Below are 14,997 nucleotides of genomic sequence, written 5' to 3'. Positions count from 1 at the left end.
GTTACAGGAAGTGGGGAGTATGGAGAAGGTGAATTGAATGAAGGCAGTCAAAGGTACAAACTTACAGTTATAAAATAAATTAGTACTAAGGATTTCATGTACAACTTGATAAATATAATTAACCCTGATATATGTTATACATAAAGGTTGTTAAGAGAGTAAATCCTAAAAGTTCTCATCATAAGAAAAAAATTTTTTCTATTTCTTTAATTTTGTATCTATCTGAGAAAATGAATTTTCATTAAACTTACTGTGATAATCGTTTCATGATGCATGTAAATCAAATCATTATGCTCTACACCTTAAACTTATACAGTACTGTATGTCAGTATTATCTTAATAAAGCTGGAAGAAAAAAACAAAAAAAAAGTTTGACAGGAAATCAAGGGAAAGGTTTGTTACAGAATAAGCAATATGCATTTTTTTCCCATAACAAGTGGGTATATAAACCCTTTAAAATACTTCTGTTGATCATAAGTAATCAAGAGTGATTCTTATAGGACAATGATTATAATTTATATCTAAGGAATATGAAGTCAGAACCCAGATGCCCAGGTACCAGAAAGGTCATGCATAATGTCACAGTTTGAACGAAATGAATAGGAAATGAGCATTTACAAATGTAGTATGAGTCTACTGGCACAATTGCATTCAAAGTTATAGTGTAATTAACTGGGTGACTGCCAGGGCATTCATGACAATTGTACCCAGAGTTGACCTTTAAATTTGAGTATTCAATTGTCCCTTTTATGCAGGCACAGTAAGAGCATGCAAAGAAATTAGGAAAAAGTAAAGGAATTGAGATGTATAAGATTAAACAATACAAGTTTACTTTGTTTTGTTTTGCTTTAAACACTTTAAGTAATATTTTTGTATTGTCTTTAACAAGTATAACATAATTAAATCTTTTACAAATACTCTGAATCAAATGTTTTCAACATATTTCCAAACACTAGAAGCAATGCTACATTTAATCTCCTTCTACAAGAGATATTTCCATTCACCATTATTTCTGAACTCACGTAATTCATCTTAGATATGCTTTAATGTCATTTATCTATTATTTGGCTTCTAATTAGTCTTTTTTTAATTAATTAATTAATTTTTATTTTTGGCTGTGTTGGGTCTTCGTTTCTGTGCGAGGGCTTTCTCTAGTTGCGGCAAGCGGGGGCCACTCTTCATCGCAGTGCACGGGCCTCTCACTATCGCGGCCTCTCTTGTTGCGGAGCACAGGCTCCAGAAGCGCAGGCTCAGCAGTTGTGGCTCACGGGCCCAGTTGCTCCGCGGCATGTGGGATCTTCCCAGACCAGGGCTCGAACCCGTGTCCCCTGCATTGGCAGGCAGATTCTCAACCACTGTGCCACCAGGGAAGCCCTCTAATTAGTCTTGAATAAAGCTAAAATAGGATTACATTTTCAAAACTTGAGTTAGAAAACAGTCTATCCCAAACTGATATACTAAAACCATTCTGAGATACTAATCTGTTGGGAAGTAAAATTAAGTTTCTATGGAGCAAAATGTACTTGACTAGATAGGTGTTCCATGGCATGATAACACATATGGATCATAGCATAACCATTAATGACCCTTGCCTCTTTTTAAAATGTTAGAGTTCTTGGAAGGTACACTCTGTAAAGGTCTATTAGAGAAATTTTGAGCTCCAGACATATAGTCTTATTCATTACTTTCAAAACCTGCCATGTATTATCCCATCTTCTTGCTTCTGCTCATGCAATTCTCAATATATTGTAAAATTATTAAAGTCTGAAGATGTTGTACCTCTTACAAACATCAGTACCAAGCATAACAGACTAATACAGTAAGTTTTCTGCTTGATGACTAATTGGAATAGCCTGGAAGATGCTCAAAATTTTGCTGAATAAATAATAACTAGGTACAAATGAATTAGATTTCTTTTACTCAATAATATTTAGCCAGTTGTAAGATATGTCTTTTTTATTTGTATTTGAATTATTTATATCAATATATCTTAATTACTATGTGAAATATGATTGTTTCTATATATATAGAACAAATTATATATATATATATATATTTGCAGATCTTCATGGATGATATTTTTGGCTAGTAGAAGGGACATCTGTAGTGAGGGAAAAGAAGCATATAAATGGGATTTCAATTAATGCTCAACAGTCTAATTTCTGGAGCTCATACATTTATTAGAATTGTGATTAGAATCTAATGTCCCTGAGCAGGCTTACAAAGTTCATTGAGATTTCCTTCTTGATTCTACCTCTTTTGTCTTCCCAACAAAACTTGAAAAGTAGTGCTTTGGTGTTTTCTCTGTTGAAGGATTTAGACAACTTTACTCTTTGTACTCATTACCTGAATTTTGGAAGTAATAAACCAAAAAGAAAATTGAAGACTAATATAGTGTTGCTGATTTTTTTTCCTGAGGAAAAGAAAATAAAACATATAAGAACACAGTAACGATAACAACTTCCAGTTATTATGCTAATTGTAGCGTAAAACAATTGACATTTTAACACCACAGAAATAGAAGGAAATAAATTCAGAAACAAGAGAAAGATATAGTCACACTAATATAAGTAACAATAAATACATATATGTATGAACTTTATATATATACATACATACATACATATGAACATATATATATATATGTAGATATGTATGAAATAAATTTGAAAAAAATTACCAAATATTTTACCAATATAATATTTTGTGATATTACATTGCTTTCTTGATACAAAAATGTTAGTTTGAAGATTATAGTCGATAGTGAAATAACAGAAAGTAAAGTTTGATTATAATTTGCTCTCAAACTTTATTTTCATCAGAGTCATTATTGAAAACCCAGATTTACATAGGTGTATTGATGAAGATCATTAATTCCCATAATGCAAGTGCAACTGCATATGTTAACAGTATGCCCCTTCATTTGGAGAACAGAAGTGATTATTAAGAATGAATGTAGTGTTTTTTCAGATTTTTATAATCACCAAGTGCAGGATCAGAGGAATAAACCAAACAGTGCTATCTGCTGCATTTCATTTGAAACTCCAAGCAAGGTATAAACATTGTTACAAAGAACAGAGGTCTTCACCTGTGGAACACAATAACTCTGTGGTCATGTGGACACTTTCCAAGTGGGACAAAAAGTGGGAAGCAAGTAAGATAATAGAAACACTGATAAATCTGTACACAAACTGATAGAAAATAAGAGACCATCCAACCAGATTCTTTGCCTTTCTGCCTCATTCAACATGACAAATATCAGCAAGTGAGGATGTAGTGTCTTGATAGGTGGTTCTGAGATAGGGTTCTGAGCCCCGTAGCTTATATAGAATGTATAGGAGAACCAGAAGTCTCTACATATCCTGGTGGTGGAATGTAGAGATGTTTGGAACAGCAGACTTGAAAGTGAGGATACACATAGATTACCAGAGAATATACAGTTTTAAGAGAATCAGTTTCCCTTTCCTCAACTTCTACGTGTTTTATTAAAACCGTTCTAAGATCAAGTCTTTTTTCCTTTCCTAGATCTTCTTTCTTAACAGTCATTAGTCCTATTTTATTAAAAAAAAAAAAAAGGGAATATTTTCTACCCATCCTCACTATTAATGTGGCTTATTACTTCTGGATTGGGAAGGGAGAACCCTTAAGGCAACAAAATAGGGAACAATTCTAAATATTGGTAACTGGGTTGCTTTTAAAAAAATGAAGGGGGACCTAATGGAGTTTCATAGATGATAGAACACTGCTATTCTTATCAAATAAGTCAGAAGAATATCAAATAATTGAGTGACATTTCTATAGCAAAGCTCTTTCCATTCCCATCTACTATTTTATGTAAAGTTTCCTCACGGTTTATATCTGTAAAAAATAAAATATAATGCTGAACTTTGTTTATAAGCACATGAAATAATTGTGCATATTCATCTCAATAGACACATTTCCAATACAATTGTATTTTTTATATTTAGTAATCATATACAAAACTTTATATTATATTTATTTGTTTTGAATAATGTCCCATGAATAATTGTAATGGTAAATAAAACCAGAAGAAATGTGAGCACTTTGAGCCATGTAGATTTAAAAAATAAAAACAACACTTAAAAATGACAAAATACATATATTTTTTTTTCCTGAGAAGTATGATAGTAACCCTTATATGACTATCAGTATAAGAATCTACGAAGAGGATGGATTGGAAAGAAGACCTTAAGAATGGAAAAGATTTCTGACTTTTATAAAAGAACTTTTAAATTTTTTATTAATGGATGGTAGAGATTATCAAATTGCCATCTATTTGGATTCCAATAGTACTTTTAAAAGTGTGATATAATATTTCTATTTGAAAACGTGAATATTTATAATACACCAAAATTACATCCTCTTCAAGTATTTAAAATTATGATAAAATTTTCACATGTCAAACTAAAAGTAAAGGTGATGCAGGCTTGTTTTTTCTCACAATTCTTTTAGAGGTTATCCAAGCAAAATCATTTTAACAACATTGACCAAGAATGGTTCTTGTATAAAATTAATTATTTATACCCAGTACAATTTGCATGTTTATTTGATGTCTAGCATCAATAATGCAGAAAAGGATTATGGACAAAAATAGGAATAAGTATATTGGATTAGAAACTAGAATCTGGTGCCGGTCCTACCTTGTGATCTTCAGCTTATCCCCTATGCTGTTTAGTCATCTTCTTTTTTTTATCTCTAAATGAAAAAAACGACCAATATTTTGTGAAATATAGTGAGATGTTCAGTGTTTAATAAACCGAGTTGACAGCAAGAAGCACAGACTTCTTGAGCCAGACTGTTGTTTTAAGTATAACCATAAGACTGCCTGCTATGGTCTGAATATGTCCACCCCAAATTCATGTTGAAATCCTAATCCCCAAAGATGAAGTGGGGCCTTTGGGAGGTGCTTTGGTCATGAGGGTGGAGCCTTCATGAGTGGGATTACTGTTCTTATAAAAGAGATCCCTTCCAACTTCCACCATACTAGGATACGGTGAGAAGTCTGTGATTAGAAAGGGCCCTCACCCAACCATGCTAGAACTCTGATATCAGAATTCCAGCCTCCAGAACTGTGAGAAATAAATTTCTGCTGTTTATAAGCTACCCAGTCTGTGGTATTTTGTTATAGCAGCCCGAATGGACTATGACATTGCCTTAAAACTTATTTGATCTACTTTAAAATTTTATTGTTATTGCTTTTAACTCAGAAACACATTTTATTAACAGGAAGAGTTGTCTGAGTGCTTACCTTTCATCAGCTCTCCTCAAAAATGTTCCTAATGTAATGTCTTAGAAAACAATTGGTGAAAATAAAAGAATTTACATGAACTGTTTCCTCCTTGTAGGAATTGTTGAATACTATAAATGCAAAGAGGATTGCTGCAAGAGACCTTTCTTTTTCATGAGGCAATAATTAGATCTTCCTTTTCTGGGGACAAGGGATGAGGATTGAGATTTGCTGTTTTGAAAAATCTTCATTTTTTTCCAAAATTTTGCCATAACTTTCTCAATATCAGTAAATATTCTTCCACAGCATTATATTATATATTACCTCAAAGTAAACTAACATAGATAATGACTGACTGTAGAGTTAAATATGCCTATACCATTTTCTAAACAAATATTCACTGTATTTTTCACCATCATTGCTTTGCTTTAATATTTGTTAGCATTTATTGAGCACTTAGCATCTATAGGCATTAGGATGTTTTGGTAAAATTTTCCCAATAGTAAAGAAAAATAAAATAGCCCACATACCTTAGTGCTCTGCTGCTGAACAGCTAGTCAGTTTGCCAAATATAGGTAATTTCCTCAGTGTCAACTGTGATCTTGTTTTCCAGTAGTGACTCATCTACTAATCTAATCATGATGTAGGAAAATTCAATTTCATTGTTGTTAGATGAGGCTTATGTTTGATATATTTCTGGTTTTCTTAAAGTCTGCCTGAGGAGAGTGACTACCTTTTCTTGATCCTATTCTTTCCAAAAAATGTCCATTATCTTTAATTTCTTTGAAAGCTAAACCTTGAATAAATGGTCTCTGCCTGCACTCTATATTTCCTCACTCTTTGTGTCCTCATTAACTCTCTGTAAATTGCTTTCTCCAAGATCACCAATGACCTCTTTCTAGTCAAACCCAGTGACATTTACTCAGATCCTTTACAAACTCTCTGTGTTACTTGACATAATTGATTATCCTATACCTGAAATTCTTCCTCACCCTTAGGTAAAATAACACATTACCTTGTTTTCCTCCTGCTTCCTTGCCAAAAGTTTTTTTCTTTCTTGTTGCTCTGTTGCCTACAGTCATTCATTAAACAAATGTTTATTGAGCTCTAGACCCTATTCTATGTAAAGCTAGGTAAACATCTGGGGATACAACTGGGAATATGAGTAGATCTCTAGTTTCCTATGGGGGTAATGAAAAACAAAATAAAACAAGGTAATTTTTACTTATTACAAGTGTTATAAAGATAATAAATCTTAGTGATATAGATGAGAGTGACTGTAAGTATGGGAAAGATCACAGGCATTGGCAGGGAGGGTAGTTTCCTTTAGGTTTAGTTGTCAAGTAAGGGCAATGTCAGGAGGTGATACTTTAGTAGAGACCTGAGTTGATTCAAAGGAGCCAGCAATTTCCATATATGACTGTGTGAGAATGTGCCAAGCAGACATAATTACAATGCCAAGGTGAAAATAGCTTGGGTCACAATAGGAATTGAAAGGCCAGTATAGCTGATTAAAGTGGGTAAGGAAAAAAGAAGTAGAAGATGAGATCAGAGAGGGAGGTAGCATACAGATCATGGCTCAGTAGACTATAGTAAGTTGTGTGAATTTTCTTATAAATATAATAAAAGTCATCGAAGGTTTATAAGCAAGGGAATTATATGATCTCATATGATCTGATTTACATTATAAAAAGATCACTCTGCCTGCTGTATGGAATATAGGTTGTTAACAGCATTCAAGAGAAGAAATAGAACAGTTAGGATATTGCAGTAGTCTAGGGGAGAGACAATGATTTCTTAAATGCACTGGTGACAAAGGGAAAGTAATTAATTTGGGATATGTTTTGGAGATAATGTTGACAGGTATTGCTGACAGATTATATGTAGTGAAGTGGTGAGGACAATAAAATGATCAAGGACGACTCCTGAGCTTTTGGCTTGAGAAAATGGGAGAATAATAGAGCCACTGACTGAGATATATTGATATGAAGAGATTAGAAGAGAAATTCTTATTGGGGAGAAGAAAATCCAATCTTATACTTCTGATGCCCACAGGATCAGTCTTTGGCTTTCTGTTCTTTTCACATTCACCTATTGGGATACTTCATTTTATCTCAAGGCTTTTATGTTAAATATTCAGAAATCTACCTCTCTTACCCTGAATTATGTAAATTCTCTTGCTTTATATCATACTTTTACATGGAAGTGGCATTTAATTAAAATTTGAATGAGAGGGAAAAAATAACGGAATGAGTTGTTAAGCTTCTTGCTATTGGTGAAATGATTAGTAGTTACCTTAATGTGTTCACTGTGATCTTTAAATACTAATTCACACAAGAATATTTTAAAGAAAATGGAAGTGTTATACTTTCTTTGATAAAGGAAACAAATAGTTTATAAAGCAGCCAAAAAAGTCTATAGGCTTTTCCTTCTAGAATTTCACCCAAGTATTGGCAGAATATGTGATTTTAAACTTTGTTAAATATTCAGGGTCCCTGGACCCAATTCCAAAAATGTGTGTGGAGGCTTCGCCACACCAACAAGCAATTCTTGGATGCCAGCAAGATGTCTGATAATTCAATTCAGTTCTGACACTATCTACCAGGAGAAAGGAACAGATTCCACAGGTAAAGGGCTCAGTCCCACAAGACCACCCTCTATTTCAGATGCCTTTTGCAAGCGCAGGTTGTTACCTGCAGATCTAACTAACCGGTTACAAATTGGAGGTTTCTATGACCCCTTCAAACTCAGGATTCCAATTTGCAAGTCCAGGTTTTACCTGTACTTCTGATTAACTGGCGATAAACCAGAGGGTCGCATGCCCCCCAACTCAGGTTCAATTAATTTGCTAGAGTGGCTCACAGAACTCAGGAAAATCTGTTTGTTCACTAGATTACCAATTTATTATAAAATATTATTAAAGGCTACTAACCAGCTAGATGGAGATACATAGGGCAAGTTCCTGAACAAAGGAGTTTCTGTCCTCATGAGCTTGGGGCCTGGCATGATGGCATGCAAAAGTATTCTGGTCTCCCCATGTGGAAGCTCTCCGAAAAAGGACCAAAAACTGTCCTTCTGGGTTTTTATGGAAACTTCATTACATAGTCATAATTGACTAAATCACTGGCCAGCGATGATTGATTTAACCTCAATCCCCTCTCCCCTCCCTGGAAAACCAGAGGATGGGACTCAAAGTTCCAAACCTCTAAAAGTCACCTTCATTAACATAAGCCCAATTGTGAAGGAAAGGGCTTGTTATGAGTAACACCATTCACCTTATTGGCCCTTAAGCACTTTTTCAGGAACTGAGGACAAGGTACCAAATATTGTAACAAAATATGCTCCCAATGCCTTTATGGATCAGAAAATTCAAGGGTTTTGGGAGCTGTGAGCCAGGAAGTATGGATGGACACCAAATAAGCATGAGAAATATATTTTGGTCATCTGAATGACCAAATATATATATATATATATTTGATAAATCACAATATCAGAATTCCTTATTCAACTGATATGCCACCAATAAACATACATAGTCAAAGTGCCATCTCTGTTGATTGTTCAATTCCTCTTTTTGTTTTCATTTACCTATTATAAAAACATTTGCTTTTGTATGCTGTATCTGTCTTAAGACTCCTTTATTTACATATGTCTCACTATAGTAGTGGTACTAGGATTTTTTTATAAAGTATTTAGTAATATAAACAAAAATGTTTAAAAATGTAAGAATTGAAATGGAGACAAAATTGTCATTGTTTGTGGATATGCTCATCTACTTAAAAAAACCAATAAAATCAACACACCCCATTGAAACCTATAAAAGTATTTAGAAAATTGGTAGATATAAGATTAACTTACAACATTTCACTTCCCAATCAATAACAAACTATAAATATGTCATTTACATTGGCAAAAAAAACTATGAAGAATCTAGATATATATATATATATATATATATATATATATATATATATATATACACTAAATATATAGTCTAGAGAATATATGTAATCTTTATGGAGAAAACTTTAAAAGCTAATTGTGGATATAGAAAATCATCTGAATAAATGGAAATACTTTCCATGACCTTGGATGAGATAACAATGTTGTAAAGAAGCCAGTTGTCCAAAAATTAGTCATTAATTTCAATGGAAAGGAGAGATCATATAATAGATGATACTGAGATAATTGATTCCCTATATAGACAAAAATAAATCCAGGTCTCAATTTAACCCTACATGCAAAAATATATTCCCCATAGGATTAATCACCTAAATATGAAAGATAAAGCTGTAAAGTTACTTAAATTAAGATGCTATCTTTGAATAACAAGTTTTTAAGCAAAACTTTAAAAAACAATCTGTGATAAAGAAAAAGAAAAGGAAAATAAAGGAAAAATTAATTATATAAAGTTTTCAGTTCTATAAAATACATTATGGATAAAATTAGCAAACAGATGAGACATTGGTAGAAGAATTTTGCAGTGTTTGAAACTGACAAGGGACTGATACAAACTAAAAATCAGAGGGAACACCTATACATCATTATATTGCCTAAGACAAGTTGAACATATTTAATTCACCTTAAAGGTGACCAGGCTGGATTTTAATGACTTACAAAACCCAAAGAAATGTTCTATATATGCTGATATTCTGTACTATTCTGAAGGACTCTTCTATATTTCATGGTTAGATTATATTTACAATAAAATCACTGCATTTATGCCTCGCCCCCCACCCCAGAGAGTGGAGCCTCCAGGATGATGTTAAAGAACAAATGGATTGTGGGGACATCTTTTAGCTTTGGGACCCCAGGAGACTTAGATAATATATCTTACATATTTAAATGCTAGAACTATGATGATTTTTTTGTTCCCTTCAGAAACACTAAACACTTGACTGGATCTTACAGACCCACAATACGGTAAATAATTATTATTCATCATAAACATATGCCAGTCTTTTCATGGGATGCCACAGAGTTTCTGGGCTCAGGGCTCTCAATATATTTCTGTTCTTTTCAAATCATTCAAATTAATAAGTCTTTTTAGCTTGCTTTGTAGAACTGAATGATATACTGTCACTGTGGAGGTGCTTCTCTGCAGCCTTTTGGAACTGGCCACTCTGTGGGCTTATCTGTTCTTTTGCAAAACAAACCCAATGATTTTGGTCACTACAATTTACAGGAACACCACACAAATAAATGAGTCTGGACTATGTTTCAAAGCTAGGTTACCAGGAATATTATCTCTCTAGTTTCAAGAGCCATCTATCATATTAAACTGATCCTTAAAGAAAAAAGCCATATACTTTAAAACTTCACATTTATGTTTATGGACAAATGATTCCAATGAAAGGATCCAACTTTACTTAAGACACACTATTTTTCCTATAGGCATTTATACCTAAAACTTGAAGATTTATATTTTTAATCTTTTTAACAATAATTAAGCTTTCATAAATGAGTTCAATTATAACTTTTAATAGAATCTATCAAATTGAAAAAAAATTAAAAATTCCTCCACATTAAGTTTACTATACTGACCTAATTTCAGAGAATAACTTTTATTCACCTCTCAACCAAATAGTTCCATAAAAATTCCAGCCAGGTAACAAAGATTTAACAATGTTACAGAAGGACAAAACTATAATGTGAATTTCTGTTATTCCAGAAGCATTTCAAATCCATGTTGCACATCTGCAGACATATTGGATTTTGTGATTTCTTTCTCTCCATAAGAAAATCTAGATTTTTGACTGTATCTTATGGAACATTCAGATACCACATACCAAAAACAAGTTCTTAACATTTTACAGACTGTACAGTCTTTCCCACAGCTTCTCTGAACTTTTCTAGACAAAACTAGGGAAATAAGCATAGATGGTATGCAGAAAGTGTATCTCTTCAATCAAAAAATAATAAGCTCTTCCTTAAAGTATTACATTTACAAGTGCTTTGAAATTAAGATAAAAAAGAATAAAAAATCTAAATATAATACATAGAATGCTCATTGAATTGTCTGGGGCACTTATTATAAGAGACTCTCACTTTAATTTTGATCCCTATAATTTAATATTTTACCACTGTAACTAAAAATAACCTACCTTGCACATGTATCAGGGGGCAATGATTTTATCTTTGTACTTCAAATACACATCGATTCCATTACATTTATGTTTTCAAAAAATCAAATATCCTTTCCCCTTCAAAGGGCTTCGTCCACATTTTTTGAAAACTTCCTTCCATGACAATTTCTTCTAACTTTTAAGATATACCACTCCTCAAAATTACGGCACACATTATAGAAATGGATTATTGGGGGACTTTCTGGTTGTTCAGTGGTTAAGACTTTGTGCTTCCACTGCAGGGGGTGAGGGTTCAATCCCTGGTCAGGGAGCTAAGCTTGCACAAGCTATGCGGTGCAACCAAAAAAAAAAAAAAAAGTATTATTTAATGTGTGCTTTTATCCTGAATTGATACAAACTCACTCAGAATGGGACTGTTTTCCCTTATATATTAAAAACTCCAATGTATGTATAAGAAATTCATCTCACAAAGTGTGAATCTTCTCCTTTCATACATTGGTATGATTAATTGCATAAGTAAATTATCAGATGATAAAATATTACATTACTGGGATAATGACTACTTAGAAATGTAGAAATGATTTACTTTTTTGTTAATACACTAAGTTCAGTTAACCATTTTTTTCTTTTCCAATATAGTTTATTATAAGATATTGAAAATAGTTCCATGTGCTATAAAGTAGGACCTTGCTATTTATTTTATATATAGTAGTTTATATCTGCTAATCCCAAACTCCTAATTTATCCCTAACCCTGCTTCCCTTTTGGTAATCATAAGTTTAGTTTCTATGTCTGTGAGTTTCTATTTCTATTTTGTAGATAAGTTCATTTCTACCATTTATTTTTTTTAGCTTCCACATGTAAATGATTTGTCTTTCTCTGTCTCATTTACTTCACTTAGTATGGTAAACACTAATTCCACCTGTGTTGCTCAGTTAACCGTTTTTTTAATTTAGAAATTTTAAATTTATAATTTTAGTGAAATTGACTTGTAATGTTTTGTACTATCTTATATAATTTTGATATCAAGTTCATGCTACTTTCCTAAGATGAGTTGGGAAGCTTTTCAACATTTAAAATTTTTTTCTGGAAAAATTTCCATAAGTAAGGATTATTATTTTTTTCCTTGAAAAGTTGTTATAACTCACTTTTAAAACCATTTGTGTGTAGAGGTATTTTTGAGGGGGGTGAGAATGTTTCTTGAACATTTTGATTTCTTTAAAGACTTTAGTAATCTTTTTTTTCAGGAATATATCTATTTGCTTTATAATTCAAACACATTTACATATAGTTTTTCATAGTTTTTGTTAGATTTTTAAGCTTCACTTATATCTCAAGTTATCAACTTTTTTCTGCATTTTATTTATTTTCCTTATCTCATTTTTTGTAACAGCTTTATTGAGATATGTTTCATATGCCTTGCAATTAACTCACTCAAAGTGTACAATTCATTGTTTTTTAGTATATTCACAGAGTTGTACAACCATCACCATGATGAAATTTAGAACATGTTCTTCACTCCAAAAAAGTAACTTCATACCCTTTAGCTACTATGTTGCAACTCTTCTATCTTCTCCAAATATAGGCAATCACTAATCTGAATTCTGTCTCTATGGATATTCTTATTATGGACTTTTATATAAACAGAATCATATAACATGGGGCCTTTTGTGTCATTTATGTCACTTAGCATAGTGCTTCCAAGGTTTATCCATGTTGTAGTATGTATCAGTATTTCATTCCTTTTTAAAGTTAAATAATATTCCATTGTATGGATATACCACATTTATTTATACATTAAAGATTTGGTGGAAATTTGAGCTGTTTCCACTTTTTGACTATTATGCATAATGATGCTATGAACATTTTATACCATTTGCTTCTATGAATATATATTGTCAATTCTCTTTGATATATATCTAGAAATAGAATTTCTGTATTATATTGTAGCTGTACGTTTAACTTTTGGAAGAACTGCCAAACTGTTTTCAAAAGTGACTGCATCATTTTATATTCCCATAAACAATGTCAATTTCTTGAAGTTCTTGTCAACACTTGTTCTTATGTGTCTTTTTTATTATTACCATCCTCATGGGTGGGAAGTGGTATCTTAGTGTGGTTTTTAATTTGCATTTCCATAGTAACTAGTAATGCTGAACATTTTTTTATTCATGTACTTTTAGCAATTTGTATATCTTCTTTGGAGAAATGTCTTTTCAGACACTTTGTCAAGTTTTAAAATTAGAATATTGTCTTTATTATTAAATTGGGTTCTTTTATATATTATAGATACTAGTCTCTTATCAGACATATGATTTGCAAATATCATCTCTCATTATGTCAGTTGTCTTTTCACTTTCTTGAAAGAGAGTGTCTTGAAGCCCAAAAGTTTTTAATTTTGAAGTCTAATTTATCTATTATTTCCTTGGTTGCTTATGCTCTTGGTATCATATCTAGGCCATCATTGACTGCTATGTTTTCTTTTGAGAGTTTTATAGTTTTAGCTCTTATACTTAGGTCTTTGATTCATTTTGAGTTAATTTCTGTATATGGTATGAAATAGGGTCCCAAATTTATTCTTCTGCATGTGGATATCTAGCTGTCTCAGCACCTTTTGTTGAAAAGACTATACTTTCTCCATAGAATTGTTTTGGCATCCTTGTCAAAAATCAAATAACCGTAAGTGTGAGAGTATTTCTGAACTCTCAGTTCTATTTATTGTTCTATACATCTATTCTTACGACATTACCACACAGGGTTGTTTACTGTAGCTTTGCAGCATGTTTTGATTTGGGGAAATATGAGTCCTTCAAATTTCTTTTCTTTTTCAAGATTGTTTTGGTGATTTTGGATCTCTTGAGTTTCCTTATGAATTTTAGGATCAGCTTGTCAGTTTCTATAAAAAAGTCAGCTGATGTACTCCAATAAAGATGTTAAGAAAAAAAAAAAGTCAGCTGAGATTCTGATAAGGATTATGTTGAATCTATAGATCAATTTGAAGAGTATTTTCATCTTAATAATTTTAAGTCCTCTTATCCATAAACATGGGTGTCTCTCTAAATGTTTAGAGTATTATAAAGTGTACTCTTTACTCACAGTATTCCTTTGAAATCACTTTGTGGTATTACAAATAAATTGATTACAGTGAATATCTACTTTCACTATATTGACCAATATCCTTACATAACTGTTTCTATAATTTTAAGAGAAATGACTCAATGAATGTGATCAGTACTAATTACTGACTATGAATAAGAGTCTATTACTTTGATAACTGCATACTGATTTGTTTAATGAATAATAATAGTATATCTTCCTCCTCCCACCATAAGCAAATATAAAACTGGACAAAATATATGAAGCAACTGTCTTCAGGCAGTGTTCAATGGGCAATTCAAGGATATGATCCTTGAGAGAAGGAAATAATATATGGAAAACTCCACATTTATTTTGAATTTCCCCTCAGGATACTTTCCTAATGGTAGCATAGGGAAATGGAACCCAAAGAGCCACCAGTGGTTTCACAGAGCAGAAGAAAGAAGGTAGAGTTTAAAATTGCTGCATTAAAGAGAAGAAGGAGCTGCACAAAAAAGGAGTTAAAAAAATATTCATAGGGATCCCTTGGTGTCTACAGCTGAATACAAAATCATGTATGAGTAGGAT

The sequence above is a fragment of the Balaenoptera acutorostrata genome, chromosome X, assembly GCF_949987535.1.
Source record: "Balaenoptera acutorostrata chromosome X, mBalAcu1.1, whole genome shotgun sequence".
Classification (NCBI taxonomy): Eukaryota; Metazoa; Chordata; class Mammalia; order Artiodactyla; family Balaenopteridae; genus Balaenoptera; species Balaenoptera acutorostrata.
The sequence above is the reverse complement of the archived record's forward strand: the minus strand, read 5'-3'. Positions refer to the sequence as shown.